Consider the following 15,097-nt stretch of genomic DNA (forward strand, 5'->3'; position numbering starts at 1 on the left):
ATTTTTAAAGAAAGAAGGAAAGAAAACGGAATTATATAAGAGTTTAAGGCTTGACTGTGCAGGGAATTATTTTTGTAAAATCATGTTTTGTTATGTGACTGGCATTATTTAGACCTTAATTTCTATGAATGAATAGAATGAAAATGATATAAAATTACTTGCTTGTTTTTATGTGCGTGCGCTGAAGGAAAGTGGAGAGAGAGTGGGCTGAGGACACTGAAGGGAAATGGGGAAGAGAGAGTGGGAGAAGACGCTAATTTATAAATTGATAATTGTATAGAATATTGTTTCTTTTCATACTTTAATATAATAAGTTCAATATAAAACTATTCGAGGCTTGTGTGGATGGGTTCAGATGGTTTGTGGGGACGGGGACCGAGCAAGTGGGCGGGGACGGAGACAAATTGTCCCCCGTGTCATTCTCTAGGCTCTGCCACGAATCGATTTCAACTACGTGTGGGCCAGCGAGGTGTCAGTCGGGTTGACGTAGCCGTCATAGCGCAAGTGGGCGTGGGGAATGGCTCTCAAAAGAAATCTTAATCGTTGTACTGCTCATCTATGGCTCTTTTGACTAATGAGTTTGCCTACTACTGGTCTAGGGCATCTTCCTTTCCTCAGTATTCTCGCAGTCCATCATCTTTCTTCTCCTTGCCTCACCCCCATTCCTGTGCTTGCTCACCTGGCGTTGCTGTAACCCTTCGGCCGTCGTCTGCGTCAATGAGAGAAAGCTTCCAGGACGTCTAAGGCAACGTTTTTAGTTCACTGATGCTGACGACGGCCGAAGAGTTACAAAAGCGCCGGGGGAGCAAACACAGGATCCTGTGGGGGAGCGGGAAACCTTGAAATCGACCCTTCATGAGGCAACTATCCGCTACATAAAATCAGTAACTAAACAACAAAGAAGAAAGAAACCCCAATGGTTCACTGATAAGGTCTCGCGCCTCGTCAAGGAGAAGAAAAGAGCATTTCTCTCGTACAAACGCACCGGGGAAAAAGAAGCAAACATTGAATACAGGACAAAGTCTGCAGCGGTCAAAATGGCAGTTAGGGAGGCCAAACTTCGAATGGAAGAAACTCTAGCGAAGAACATCAAGAAAGGGGACAAATCATTCTTCAGGTACATTAGTGACAGGAAAAAGAACGCAAACGGGATAGTACGCCTTAGAACGCCAGACGGGAATTATGTGGAAACAGATTCTGAAAAAGCCAAACTACTGAATGATTACTTCTGCTCGGTCTTTACCTGCGAGGCACCAGGACACGGGCCACAGCTGGAAGCAATGCAAAGCAAGGAAGACCCATTTCAGAATTTTGAGTTCACACCAGCTGATGTTTACAGAGAACTGTCAGGACTCAAGGTGAACAAAGCCATGGGACCGGACAAGTTGCATCCAAGAGTGCTCAGGGAACTAGGCGATGTTCTGGCGAAACCGTTAGCCATGTTCTTCAATCTCTCCCTAAGTACAGGGAGAGTACCCCTGGACTGGAAAACAGCAAACGTCGTTCCTCTGCACAAAAAGGGTTGCAGAGCAGAGGCAGCGAACTACAGACCAGTGAGTCTCACATCAATAGTGTGTAAACTCATGGAAACTCTACTCAAAGGTAAATTAGACTCGATATTGGATGAAGGGAATCTAAGGGATCCCTGTCAACATGGATTCACAAGAGGCAGGTCATGCCAATCTAATCTTATAAGCTTCTTTGATTGGGTGACAGGAAAACTAGACTCAGGAGAGGCTCTGGACATAGTATACTTGGATTTCAGTAAAGCTTTCAACAGTGTCCCACACCGTAGATTATTAAACAAGATGAAATCGATGGGGTTGGGTGAGAAACTAACTGCATGGGTCAATGATTGGCTGAGTGGAAGACTTCAGAGGGTAGTGGTCAACGGCACCCTCTCTGAGACTTCGGAGGTGACTAGCGGAGTGCCGCAGGGCTCAGTCCTGGGACCATCCCTTTTTAACATATTCATAAGAGACCTGACCCGGGGGCTTCAGGGTAAAGTATCACTGTTTGCCGACGACGCCAAACTGTGTAACATAGTAAGTGAAAGCAACCTCAAGGACAGTATGACGCAGGATCTGATCACGTTGGAAAACTGGTCCTCGACATGGCAGCTGGGCTTCAACGCTAATAAATGTAAGGTCATGCATCTCGGCAGCGGAAATCCATGCAGAACATACTCCTTGAATGGAGAAACGCTAGCTAGGACTTCAGAGGAACGGGACTTGGGGGTAATCATCAGTGCAGACATGAAAGCTGCTAAACAAGTAGAGAAGGCCTCATCCAAGGCAAGGCAAATGATGGGATGTATCAATCGAAGCTTTGTCAGCCGCAAACCTGAAGTCATAATGCCACTCTACAGAACCATGGTGAGACCTCATCTGGAATACTGTGTGCAATTCTGGAGGCCACATTACCGGAAAGATGTGCTTCGAGCTGAATCGGTCCAGCGGATGGCCACTAGGATGGTCGCCGGACTCAAGGGTCTCTCATACGAAGAAAGACTGGGCAAACTGCAGCTCTATACCCTGGAGGAGCGCAGAGAACGGGGTGACATGATTGAGACATTTAAGTACGTCACTGGTCGCGTCGAGATGGAAAACGATATATTCTTTCCCAAGGGACCCTCGGTCACAAGGGGGCATCCCCTCAAACTCAGAGGGGGGAAATTTAGTGGTGACACGAGGAAGTATTTCTTCACGGAAAGGGTGGTAGATCACTGGAACAAACTTCCGGTGCAGGTGATCAAGGCCACCAGCGTGCTCGATTTTAAGAATAAATGGGACATCCACGTGGGATCCCTACGAGGGTCAAGTTAAGGAACTAGGTCACTAGCACTCAATGGGGTGGGTCAATAGAGTGGGCAGACTTGATAGGCCCTTTTCTGCCGTCGTCTTTCTATGTTTCTATGACTCCAGTTAGGTGCGTAGGGAGGGCTTGGGGAAGGGGAGGCAACAGGACTCTGGATAGCTGTGTGTGGTGAGGGGAGGACTCCAGGTAGGTGTGTAGGGAGGGCTATGTGGGAGGCAACAGGACTCTGGAGATGTGCGCGGAGGGGGGTGGGGGGAGGGCAGGAGAGGCCTCCAGGTAGGTTGAGCTGCTGTAGGATTACTAGATATCTGGTTTCCCCAGACAAAAGTTGTTAAATTAAAAATCCACCTGGACTTTCGACACAGACCTCAAAAGAGGACATGTCCATGGAAATCTTGGAACTCTACATTTCAACAATAGCGAGCCACTACTGGACCACACTCTTGGCATTGCTGGATGTTAAGAGAGTTCTTCTCTGGTGCCTTGAGGCGAAGAATGAGTGTTGTCCTAATCACTCCTAGCCACCTGGCTTCTATTTCCAGATTATATTGATACACATGGCTATTTTGTCTGCATAAATTAGTCTCTGCACAGTCTTACATACACTCTCTTATCAGTCTACTGGGCTGAGAAGTCCGATCCTCGTGCAGAAGATGGAAGAGGCAGAAGAGTCAAAACCATGGGTAGTCTGGTGAAACAAGGCACGGAGGGATTCCCACAGCTCACAGCCTTCCTCTTCTCCATAGCTTCCACCAGGATAACAGGCCAAACAACGCTAGACACAGAGACGCTTCAGACTTCTAGTTTTTCTGTTCAATAATGTTTTATTGACAAACTTTTAGTACAATAGCCAAGAATAACAAGCTTGCAGGAAAGAAATGCTCACAGAATAGATATTCCCGACCTGGCTGGTTTTACACTTTATACTAAATCATCGGAATGGTAACACTGTGAATATTTCTCCGTACTATAATCATTTTAACACATCCGACCATACTTTATTAAAGATGACAAAGTATTCCGTTTCTCCGCTGTAGCCTTTTCAAATCTAGCATAAAGACAAACCGTATTCCACCATAGATTATAATTCAGAGATGAGACAATATTGTTTTCAATGCAATTAACAAAAGGGATTTAAACAACTTTGCTTCATATTTGTCTAAGGTCGATTCAATAGAAGATCCACCAAATATTATAACTGAATAGGAGAGAGAACCTGTAATTGGTAAAAGCTTCCATCTAGTGGACCATATCTCAGACCAATATGGTTGTCGCAATGGACAGTTCAATAACATGTGATCCAACATTACATGACCAACATACATTGGAACTAGAGCGAGAGCGTTTAGATAATTGATGTGGTGTCCAGTCTGCTCTGTGATAAAGAAAACGCGCCATTTGCATGGTTGCCGATGCTTTAAAGACTTAAATGAGGATAGCCATATGTCATTGGAGCTAAGAGAGGGGAGCGTGGTAGATGTGTCCCTTGACCAGATATCATACAAGGCGGATGGAGAAGTATATTTTATACCAGGCTGACGCTTCTCCTCTCTTCCCCCTAACAAATGTGGCCCAAGTGAGCTCCACTGGCTTCCGATAATCTCCAGAGTCCACTTCAAATGTGCCTGCCTTACGTTCAAGATCCTACACGGCATCCTCCCTCCTTTTATTCCTCTTTCCTAGAATTCCTCTAACCCCAATTCCACCAGATCTACCCAAAAACTGAAACTTTCCTTTCCCTCTCTAAAAGGCGTTTCCCTTGTAGGAAACTAGGTTCTTCCCTCCCTTTCAGAATCACTGAGCTCTGGAACAACCTTTCTTCCCCTCTTAGGAACCTGAGCTCCCTCCAACTCTTCCGTAAACATCTGAAAACCTGGTTATTTTCAAAAATGTAACTCTTCCTCTCTCTGGTTACTCTGTCCTAAATTTTCTCTTCATTTTGTCTTTTCCCTTCACTGGAGTTCCTTTCTACCCTAACCCTTGTTAACCGTGTCGAGCTTTGCGAATGTAGAGATGATGCGGTATACAAACCTAAGGTTTAGTTTAGTTTAGAAGGTGTTTCGCTAGAAGGCGTATGTTGTTTTATGTATGACTAGTCTTTAAGCCCGTTACATTAGATGTGTGTGTCTGTCTTTCTTTGTTTCTCTCTCTCCCCTTGGCCGCTGTCTGTCTATGATTATTTGTTTTTCTCTCCTTAGACGCTGCCTGAATGTCTTCCTTTCTGTCTGTCTCACTGGCCCCCTGTGTGTCATTCTTTGTGTCTGTGTCCTTGTGTCATTCCCCCGCCCCCCCCCCAGAGCAAAGCTGTCTGCCCCCAGCATACCCCTTTCCCTCTCCCTGACCCCCTTGTGTCTTCCTCCTCCCCCCGAGCAAAGCTGTCTACCCCCCAGCACACGTCTGCAACAAAAGCATCCCCCTGTACCTGCAGCACTGGCATGACACCCTTCAGCCAATCGTGAGTGCTCAGAGCGCGACAGGGAGCGGGGCCTGCAGCTTCTTCGGCGTTGGTGAGGAAGGAGAGGTTGGTCCAACTCTCCGCAGGGGCTTTGGGGACAGTCTTCTGTGGCTCGAAGCCCTCCTCCCAGTAGCACTCCGTACTGCCTTCCTACCGCCGCCCAGAATAGATGTCTGTATGTCTGGGGTTTTTTTTATTTGTCTCTCTCTCCTTGGACGCTGTCTGTCTGTCATTCTTTGTGTCTGTCTCTCCTTGGTCCCCTGTCCCCTGTCTGTCCGTCTTTCTTTCTGTCTGTCTCCCTGGCCCCCCTGCTTGCCAAAGCAGCCCCCTTTCCCTCTCCCCCTGTTCTGCAATGCCTACCTGCTCCATGGTCCCTTTCTGTTCCCCCCCCCCACCCATGATTGCTATCTACACTCAGCACAATCCTCCCACCAAAACAGCCCCCTTTCCTGCCTGCTTCATGGCCCTTCAAAAAGATCGCGTCAGAGGGAACGTGCTACCGTGTGGAGAGCGGCCTGCAAGATTCGCTACTGCAGGCCGCGAACCTCAGCAGGCTGTTTTAAATAGGAATGGCAGCGGTGACTGGAGGGAGGGGAAGAACAGGAGCGGTAGCGGTTGTTGCGGGAGGGGGGGAGTCGGCGACGTGCAGGCCGCTGTGAACAGGAGCGGCAGCGGCGGCAGGACCATGAGCCATCCTCCCACCATCTGCTGCCAGAGCCGCTCCTGTCGCTCCTTCGGCCACAGACCTACAGCACACGGAACATGCAAATAGAAGTGCCCATGCGCGGCTAGCTCTTTATTATATTAGATGTGAGGCAGTGATGTAACTGTATCCAGCGAAATGCTTGGTTCATAGGCAAGTCAAATGCAGACGATAACGACGTATCGTCAGACAATTTGTTACCCTTGAGTAATTGATCAATAGACCAGATCCAGATTTAGGCCAAGCCTTCCATTCAATGTATCTTTTATTTGAGGATTGTGCCAGATCACCGCCATAATAGTAGAATCCCATTTGATATCAGCAATATAGTCAATTTCACGCAATGCAAGTAAAGACTGACATTGTCCTTCATAATGCGATCTGAAGGTTTACACTCCTCCCTCCATATTCGTGGGGGTTAGGGGCAAGCGGATATCTTTTAGGGCTGACTCTGACCCATCCCTACCTCCCTCCTGTATCCCAGACCTTACCTGGTGGTCTAGTGGTAAGTCTGACTTCTGTACGCAAATTAATGGAAACACTTTTAAAACAGAGAATGGTCAAGTGTCTGGAATCCTGTGGATTACAGGACCGGAGGCAACATGGATTCACTAGAGGTAGGTCTTGTCAGACAAATCTGATCAATTTCTCTGAGAATTGGATAGAGGATGTGCGTTATATGTGGTGTATTTAGATTTTAGCAAAGCCTTTGACAGTGTTCCTAAGACAAGACATCTAATAAATAAACTGAGTGTCCTTGGGATGGGCCCCAAAGTGACGGGCAGGGTCAGGAACTGGTTTAGTGAAAGGCGACAGAGGGTAGTGATCAATGGAGATCGCTCTGAGGAAAGGGATGTTACATGATGGAAGGAGGGGATAAATAAAAGGAGGACACATGATTATTATTATTATTATTATTATTATTATGTTCTTATATCCCGCCATACCCAAAGAGTTCTAGGCGGTTTACATCCATTACATTAGGATCCGGTCTGAACCCGGATTTACAAAAATTTTGTCGGAATTGCAGGTAGCGTGGAAGGAAGCAAAGTAGTTTTAGCACAGGTTTATCGTAGTTGGGTGAGAAGATAAAATGGAGGGTGTGGGAAACCAGAGGAGGGGGGGGGGGAGAGGGAGGTGGGGGTGGGGGGGTTGGAGTGTATGCGGGGGGTGAGGATTAAGGGTCTTGTTCGCGGAAGAGGTGTGTTTTGAGAAGTTTTCTGAAGTCTAGGTAGGTCGGGGCCTCTAGCATCATTTGGGCTAGCCAAGGGTTCAGCTTGGCCGCCTGGAAGGCGAAGGTTTTGTCGATGAATCTTTTGAGCTGGCATGATTTTATGGAGGGGAAGGTAAACAACTGGATTCTGCGGGATTTCTTGTTGGTGCAATACATGTTGAAATGTGGGGAGAGGTATTTTGGTGAGAGACCAAATACTGTCTTGTAACAGATGCAGGCGAACTTGAAGAGGACTCGGGATTCGAAGGGTAGCCAGTGCAGTTGGTGGTAGAAGGGGGTGATGTGTTCCCATTTGTTCAGGCCGAAAATTAGGCGGACAGCTGTGTTTTGAATCAGTTTTAGTCTTCTGGTGATTTTCTTTGTGGAGCTTAGGTAGATGATATTGCAATAATCCAGTATGCTGAGGATAGAGGATTGAACTAATAGTCGAAATGCAGTGTCATCGAAGTATTTCTTTATGGTACGGAGTTTCCAGAGTGCTGAAAGGCCTTTCTTGACAGTGAGGTCGGTGTGATTTTCTAGGGATAGATGTTTGTCAAGCGTGACTCCTAGTATTTTTAATGTTTGTTCGAGTGGGAAAACCACTCCTTTCACCTGGATTGTGGTGTCTTTGATTTTGTCTTTGGGGGTGGCTAGAAAGAATTTTGTTTTGTCTGGGTTGAGCTTTAGTTTGAAGGAGAGCATCCAGAGTTCTATCTGGCTGAGTATGCTAGTTATGTAGTTGAGAAGATCCTGGGATAGACTGGTTAGAGGGATGACAATTGTGATGTCATCTGCATAGATGAAGAATTTGAGCTTAAGTTTGTGAAGGAGGTTACTGAGGGAGGCGAGGTAGATATTGAACAGGGTGGGGGATAAGGGGGAGCCTTGTGGTACACCGCAGGAGTTCACCCAGCTGTAGGAGAAGTTGTCATTTTTGTGTACCCTGTAGGATCTGTTTCGTAGGAACCCTTGGAACCAGCTGAGTACCCGGTCGGAGATTCCAATGTGGGCCAGGCATTCCAGGAGAATAGTGTGGTCAACTAGGTCAAACGCACTGCTTAGATCAAATTGTAAGATCAGGGCGCTGGAGCCCCGACTGAAGAGTATGTGCAGGTGGTCTAGTAAGGAGGCGATGATGATCTCTGTGCTGTGGTCCGTGCGGAAGCCCGATTGATTGTCGCTTAGGATATTGAATTTTTCCAGGTATGCGGAGAGTTCTGCTTTTACTGCCCCTTCCGCGATTTTGGTGAATAGTGGTATGTTAGCTATTGGTCTGTAATTGGAAGGTGCGTTGGAAGAGTCCTTTATGCTTTTTATGATTGGGGTTATTAAGATATGTCCTTGTTCTGGAGGGAAGTTTCCTGCGGATAGTAGGGAGTTGACCCATAGTAGCATGTTAGCTTTGAAGTAGATCGGAGCCGTTTTCATCACATTTGGGGGGCAAGTATCTAGTTTGCAGAAGGATTTGGTGTATTTGTTGTAATATGTATTTGGTGTATTTGTTGTAATGATGGGGAGAAAAGGATTGAGTTAGGGAAACACTGTTGGGGTGAGGGAAAGAGGTGGCAATCTTTAGGTAGACAGTAAAAAAGGACATTGATGAGAGGGTAGTAAGAACATAATCTAGACAGATGCAGAAAATAAATTGAAAAGGGAAAGGGATTGCAGAGGAGAGGTGTGGAAGAGGGAAGGAGAGGAGAGAAATGCCAGACCAATGGGGGTGAAAGGAGAGATGGAAGGGGGAGGCATACAGTTTCTGGAAGGGGCATAGAAGGAGAGAAGATGCCATATAGAGGAAGAAAGACGGCAGACAGTGGATGGAAGGAAGAGAGTTACAAGAAGATGAGGAAAGCAGAAACCACAGAAGACAAAGATAGAAAAAAATTTTCTCTTTATTTATTGCTTTAGGAGACATGTGTCACTGTTTCTGTTAAGCATTGTATGCAGAGTCCAGCTTCTTGCTGGTTCAATTTAACCTTTGTCTATGTATTTCTATTTTATCCCCCTTTTACAAAACTGTTGATCGTTTTTTAGCACCAGCCGTGGTGGTAGCAGCTCTGATGCTCAGAATTTTATGAGCATCAGAGCTGTTACCTCCGTAGCTAAAATCCACACTATAGTTTGGTAAAAGAGGGAGGGGTTATTTTGTGATTACATATTTCATACAAGGCGAAAGTGTGTTCGAAAGACATGGTTTTCTGTTAGGATTGACGGTGTAGGATTGATCTGTACTAGTCTGGCTTGTTTAGTTTTACAATGGGTTTATTGATGTACTGCTCATTGCAGTATGTAAGATGCTGCCTTTTCCTAGGTACTCATGTGTGACATGTGGCTTGTTACTAAAAATCATGTTTTCATACAGATGGGGGGGGTGTCAAAAAATGATGGGCCCTGGGTGTCACATATGCTAGGTACGCCACTGAACAGATGCACCCAAATTTAAAAATTACTCTGGCTTCGAATGGAACCTGATATAAAAGGAACTTACATGGTCATATATTTTTAGACCAAAAATAAAGCGAACAGTGGCATTTTGAACTAATCGCAGACTTGGTGCAATCTTGTGGATTAAAGGATATATGGCGAATCCTAAATTACAATACTTGGGAGTTTTCCTTTTCCATGTTCCTAAATCTTTTTCATGTATAGATTATGTGTTTGTGTCTGATTCATTTGTAAAACAGGTTATAAGGGCCACCATTGATCCAATCATTCTAACACAGGGGTGCCCAATAGGTCGATCGTGATTGACCGATAGCTCGCCAAGGCAAAGTGAATTGATCACCCAGGACTCACTTTGCCTTGGCGATCTATCGGGCCGATCAGTCTTCCTCTCCCCGACATCAATTCTGCCGTCGGAGAGGAAGTTCAGGGAGCCAATCGCTGCCTGGCTGGGCGGAACTTCCTCTCCGACGGCAGAATTGACATCGGGGAGAGGAATGCTAGTCGGCCCGAAGCAAGGAGAGCATGGGGCGGCATCAGCGTCAGCTTTGGGGCATGTTATCCATTGGTGGCGGGTTGGGTCCTGTTCCCAGATGGCAGCGGCAGTGACAGTGGCTTGGGGAAGGGCAGGGAGAAAGAAAGAAAGGGGGCAGGCAGGGAGACAGAAGGAAAGAAGAGAAACAGAAAAAAAGAAAGGGGGCATGAAGAGAGAAAGAATGAAAGGTCAAGGAGAGAGGAAGATAAAGTTGGGGGAGGGAATGAGGTGTGGAGGAAGCATACAGGCTGAAAGAAAGATTGGATGCACAGTCAGAAGAAGAAAGTGCAACCAGAGACTCATGAAATCACCAGACAAGGTAGGAAAAATGATTTTATTTTAAATTTAGTGATCAAAATGTGTCTGAATTTATATCTTCTGTCTATATTTTACAATATGGTCCCCTTTTACTAAACCGCAATAGTGGTTTTTAGCGCAGGGAGCCTATGAGCGTCGAGAGCAGCGCTGGGCATTCAGCGCAGCTCCCTGCGCTAAAAACTGCTATTGTGGTTTAGTAAAAAGGGAGGGGGTGGGTTTTGTCTATTTTTGTATGATTGTTACTGAGGTGACAATGCATAGAGTCATCTGCCATGACCTCTTTGAAAAAACCCCGGAATAGGAATCATAATTAACAATTCTATGCGTACAGTGTGCGTTGTGATTTTTAAAAAATTTTATTGTTGGAAGATCATTTTGACTTGGTCATTTTAAAAGTAGCTCGCGAGTCAAAAAAGTGTGGGCACCCCTGTTCTAACAGATCATGGCGGAGTGTGGATTGAATTTAGAGTTGAAGAACAAGAATATAATAGACCTGACTGGAGGTTCGATAATGCACTGCTTGCAGATTCTGATTTTAGGGAGGAATCTCAATGAAAAATGAACGAATATTTTCAAATTAATGATTCCAGGGAAGTTTCATTAGAAACATTATGGGATGCTTTCAAAGCTACCATGAGAGGGCAAATTATTTCATATTCAGCAAATGCTAGGAAAAAACTTAAAATTTTTTAAATTTGGAACAAAATATTAAAGTTTTGGAAGCTCAATTGGCCTTAAAATGGGAGCAAAATACTTTCCAGGCCCTCTTAAAAGCTAAATATAAATATAATGAAATTTCCTCTCAAATGGCTAGAAAAGAGATGTTTTCTCAACAAGCTCGAATAAAGCGGGGAGAATATTGGCTAATTATCTTAAAGCTAAAAAAATGAAAAGTTAAAATTGGAAATATTTTAAAACAATTTTGGAGCTATTATGTCTTTGTATTCTTCTGTGCTTTATTCAAATAAAGAAAAGGATGGATTAGAGTTTTTAAAATGAATTAAGGGATCTCAAATTCCTCAGCATATACAAAAAACCCTTATTGCGCCTATATTAATGAAGGAATTACAAATAGCATTGAAGTCCCTTAGAGTTGGATCCGGTTTCACTGTAGAGTTCTATAAGGCATTTCAAAGTACCCTATTACCTCATTTATTAAATTGATATCAGGCTCAACTGACTAAAGGCAGAATCTTTGACTATAGTTTTGCCGAAGCCAAATAAAGACCCTTTGTTGGTTTCAAATTACAGGCCTATTTCTCTGATTAATGTAGATGGAAAACTTTTGGCTAAGTTATTGGCTTCACGCTTGGCCAAGGCTCTCCCTTATATCATTGGTATGCACCAAACGGGGTTTGTTGCTCAAAGACAATCTTCAAACAACAGTAGATTGGCTTTTCATATGTTAAATTTGACGAAAGTCATGGATGATCCGGCCTTCTCTGTGTCGTTGGCCTTTGATCCTGTTGAATGGACCTTCATGTATCAAGCAGTGGATTGGTTTGGTATTGGTTCCGGATTTATTCAAATGATTCAAACCTTCTGCCAGATTGTACATTCATAATAATTTTTCTGAACGTTTTTGTCTGAAGAGGGGAGTCCGTTATCTCCTTTGCTTTTTGACATTGTTATTGGCTATTCAGCAGGCAAAGGAGATACAGGGTATTCCTTATGCAGGTTGGGAATATAAAGTCTCTGCGTATGCAGATGATATTTTGCTTCATTTGAGGAATCCTGAATCTACTATTCCGCATTTACTGGATCTGATTGATAGATTGGGAAAATTCTCTGGTTACAAAATAAACTGGAGCAAATCAGAGGTTCTTCCACTAAATGTATATTGTACAAAAGGATTATTTGATACATTCCCTTTTCTTTGGAAGGAAGAGGGTATAAAATATTTAGGTATTTGAATAAAAAGTGCACTGGAAGAAACTATGAAAGTAAATGAAAAATCTTTATTGCTAAAGGTCACGGAAATGTGTGAACAATGGAACCCCTTACATCTGTTTTGGTGGGGGAGAGTCCAAACAGTTAAGATGATGATTCTGCCTGTGGTTTGCTACCAAATGGGGATGTTGCCAGTGTTTTTTCATAAGGGTCTTTTTACAAAAAGTTAAATAGTGTTCTCCCTAAATTTATTTGGCTGGGGAATGCGGTGAAAATTGCTTTAGTATCTCTACAAAAGACAACTGAGGAGGGTGGGGTAAATTTTCCCAATTCTTATAAGTACCATCAGGCCTATATTATGCGTCAGGGTATGTATTGGGTCCTCCCTGAGCTCATGGAAAATCTTCCAGATTGGTTAAGGTTGGAATGGCAGCTCAGGTTTCCACTGAGATTAAGTCATGTTCTGAGTATCAAGTTTCCAAGATTATATAAGGACACTAGAATTTTACTAGATACGTGGCAGACATTGAAATATGTAAATAATTTGACACCTATTCCAATACTTAAATCCACCTGTCAGTCCCTCTGGCTAAACTCCAAGATTCAAATAGGTATTTAAGGTCATCTGGAAGCATCGGATGAAGGCAGGCATACGCACTTTGGATGATGTGATATCAGATGGTAAGCTGCTTGAATTTTCACGATTGCAACACAAATTTGGTCTTAATAAATCTCAAAGTTACAGATGGTTTCAGTTGAAGCAGGCCATTCAGGAGGGGTTCCCTAGATGGAAAAATCCTACAAATCAATATAGCTTGCCGATATTATGTTTTCAGGTAGACTTTCTGGGACACCAGGCCACTCAGTCGTATAAATTAATATCTAGATTTTTGAAAAAGAAACCAAAAACTGGTCTTCGCGACATTTGGAGCAATGAGATAAAGCATCAGATTACTGCATCTCAATGGCCACGAATTTGGACTTGGAGGATGAGATGTACAGTGTCAGCATTTATGAGGCAAACTTGATTTTTCTTATTACATGGAGCTTTCTGGACCCCTGTTCATTTACATAAATTAGATAGTTCCAAGTTTAATAGATACTGGCACTGTCATCTTGAAGCTGGGACTTTGGAACATTTACTTTACTGTTGTCTCTTGATACTGCAGTTTTGGAGGTTTATTTGGGACCAAGTGAATAATATGTGGGAGAATCCAGTGGCTTTATCTTATGATACTATTTTATTTGCTACTCTTATGAGAGCTAAAAGTCAATTATCTGTGAGAAATAACGAGTTACTTTTTGTAATGACAGGGGTTGCCATGCAGTTTATTTTAAGAAATTGGAAAAACTGGGATAGGTTGAACTAGACATTCTGGTGGGAATCCTGTGTTATACTTATAAAATGGAACGTTGCATGGCCATACAACAGGGACGTTGTAAGAATTTTATGGCTAAATAGCGTAAAGAGGAATTATTAATTTAATTTTATAGTCAAGAAAACATACACATCCTAGGGGGAGAAAGGGAATAGAATTGGAATTGAATCAAGGATTTCATGAATAATTTAATGACGGTTTTATTATATTTGTATATTAGCTGGGAGGGTGGGGAAAATCTCATTATACAGTAGTATTTGTAAGTTTTCTTGCGCTTATTATGTAATGTGCAAACATGTGAATCATTTATTGCGCATTTGTAGTATGAAAAATCAATAAAGATTTTTTTTTAAATAAGAAAATTATTCGGGATGATATTGGGAGCCAGAATAGTTACCTGATAATATATAGATTAGTCTAACGATTGTGTTCTGGATGAGCTACAGTTTGTGGATAAGAAGGGTGTTGATGCCAAGGTAGGCGGAGTTGCAATAGTCCAGTTGAGGTAAGACCATCATCTGAACGATCATAGTAAAGAGCAGGACTTGGGTGTGATTGTAGGTGATGATCTTAAGGTGGCCAAACAGGTTGAAAAGATGATGGTGAAAGCTAGAAGGATGCTAGGTTGCATAGGGAGAGGTATGGCCAGTAGGAAAAAGGAGGAATTGATGTCTCTGTATAAGACTTTGGTGAGACCTCATTTAGAATATTGTGTACAATTCTGGAGGCCGCACCTTCAAAAAGATATAAAAAGGATGGAGTTGGTCCAGAGGAAGGCTACTAAAATGGTGTGTGGTCTTTATCATAAGGCATATGGGCACAGACTTAAAGATCTCACTCTGTATACTTTGGAGGAAAGACGGGAGAGGGGAGATATGATAGAGACATTTAATCTAATCCAGTCCTTAGCTTTATATATCGGGCCTTTCCCAAAACGGACTCAATCCGGTTCACAAAGTTAACTCAAAGGGTAAGAGAAAATAATTAAATACCTACGTGATGTAAATCCACATGAGGCGAGTCACTTTCATTTGGAAGCTCTGGAATGAGATGGCATAGGATGAAGTTAAGAGGTGGCAGGCTCTGGAGTAATCAGAGGAAATACTTTTTTATGGAATGGGTGGTAAATGCGTGGAACAGACTCTCGGAAGAATTGGTAGAGACAGACATTGTGTCTGAATTCAAGAAGGTGTGTGATAGGCATGTGGAATCTCTTAGAGAGAGGAAGATGTAATTGTTACTGTGGATGGGCAGACTAGATGGGCCATATGGCCTTTATCTGCCGTCATGTCTCTATGTTTCCTTAGTAAGATAGAGACCTCTTTTGTTGTAACAGAAGTGA

General features: G+C 43.5%; 1 protein-coding gene across 3 annotated transcripts in view; it reads left to right on the top strand.

Annotated features, from left to right (window-relative positions):
• Positions 1–15,097, top strand: part of LOC117354717 (zinc finger protein 850-like) — a 948,741-nt gene that overhangs the window by 585,284 nt on the left and 348,360 nt on the right. The window lies entirely within an intron of this gene.

Source organism: Geotrypetes seraphini, chromosome 2, assembly GCF_902459505.1.
Source record: "Geotrypetes seraphini chromosome 2, aGeoSer1.1, whole genome shotgun sequence".
Lineage (NCBI taxonomy): Eukaryota > Metazoa > Chordata > Amphibia > Gymnophiona > Dermophiidae > Geotrypetes > Geotrypetes seraphini.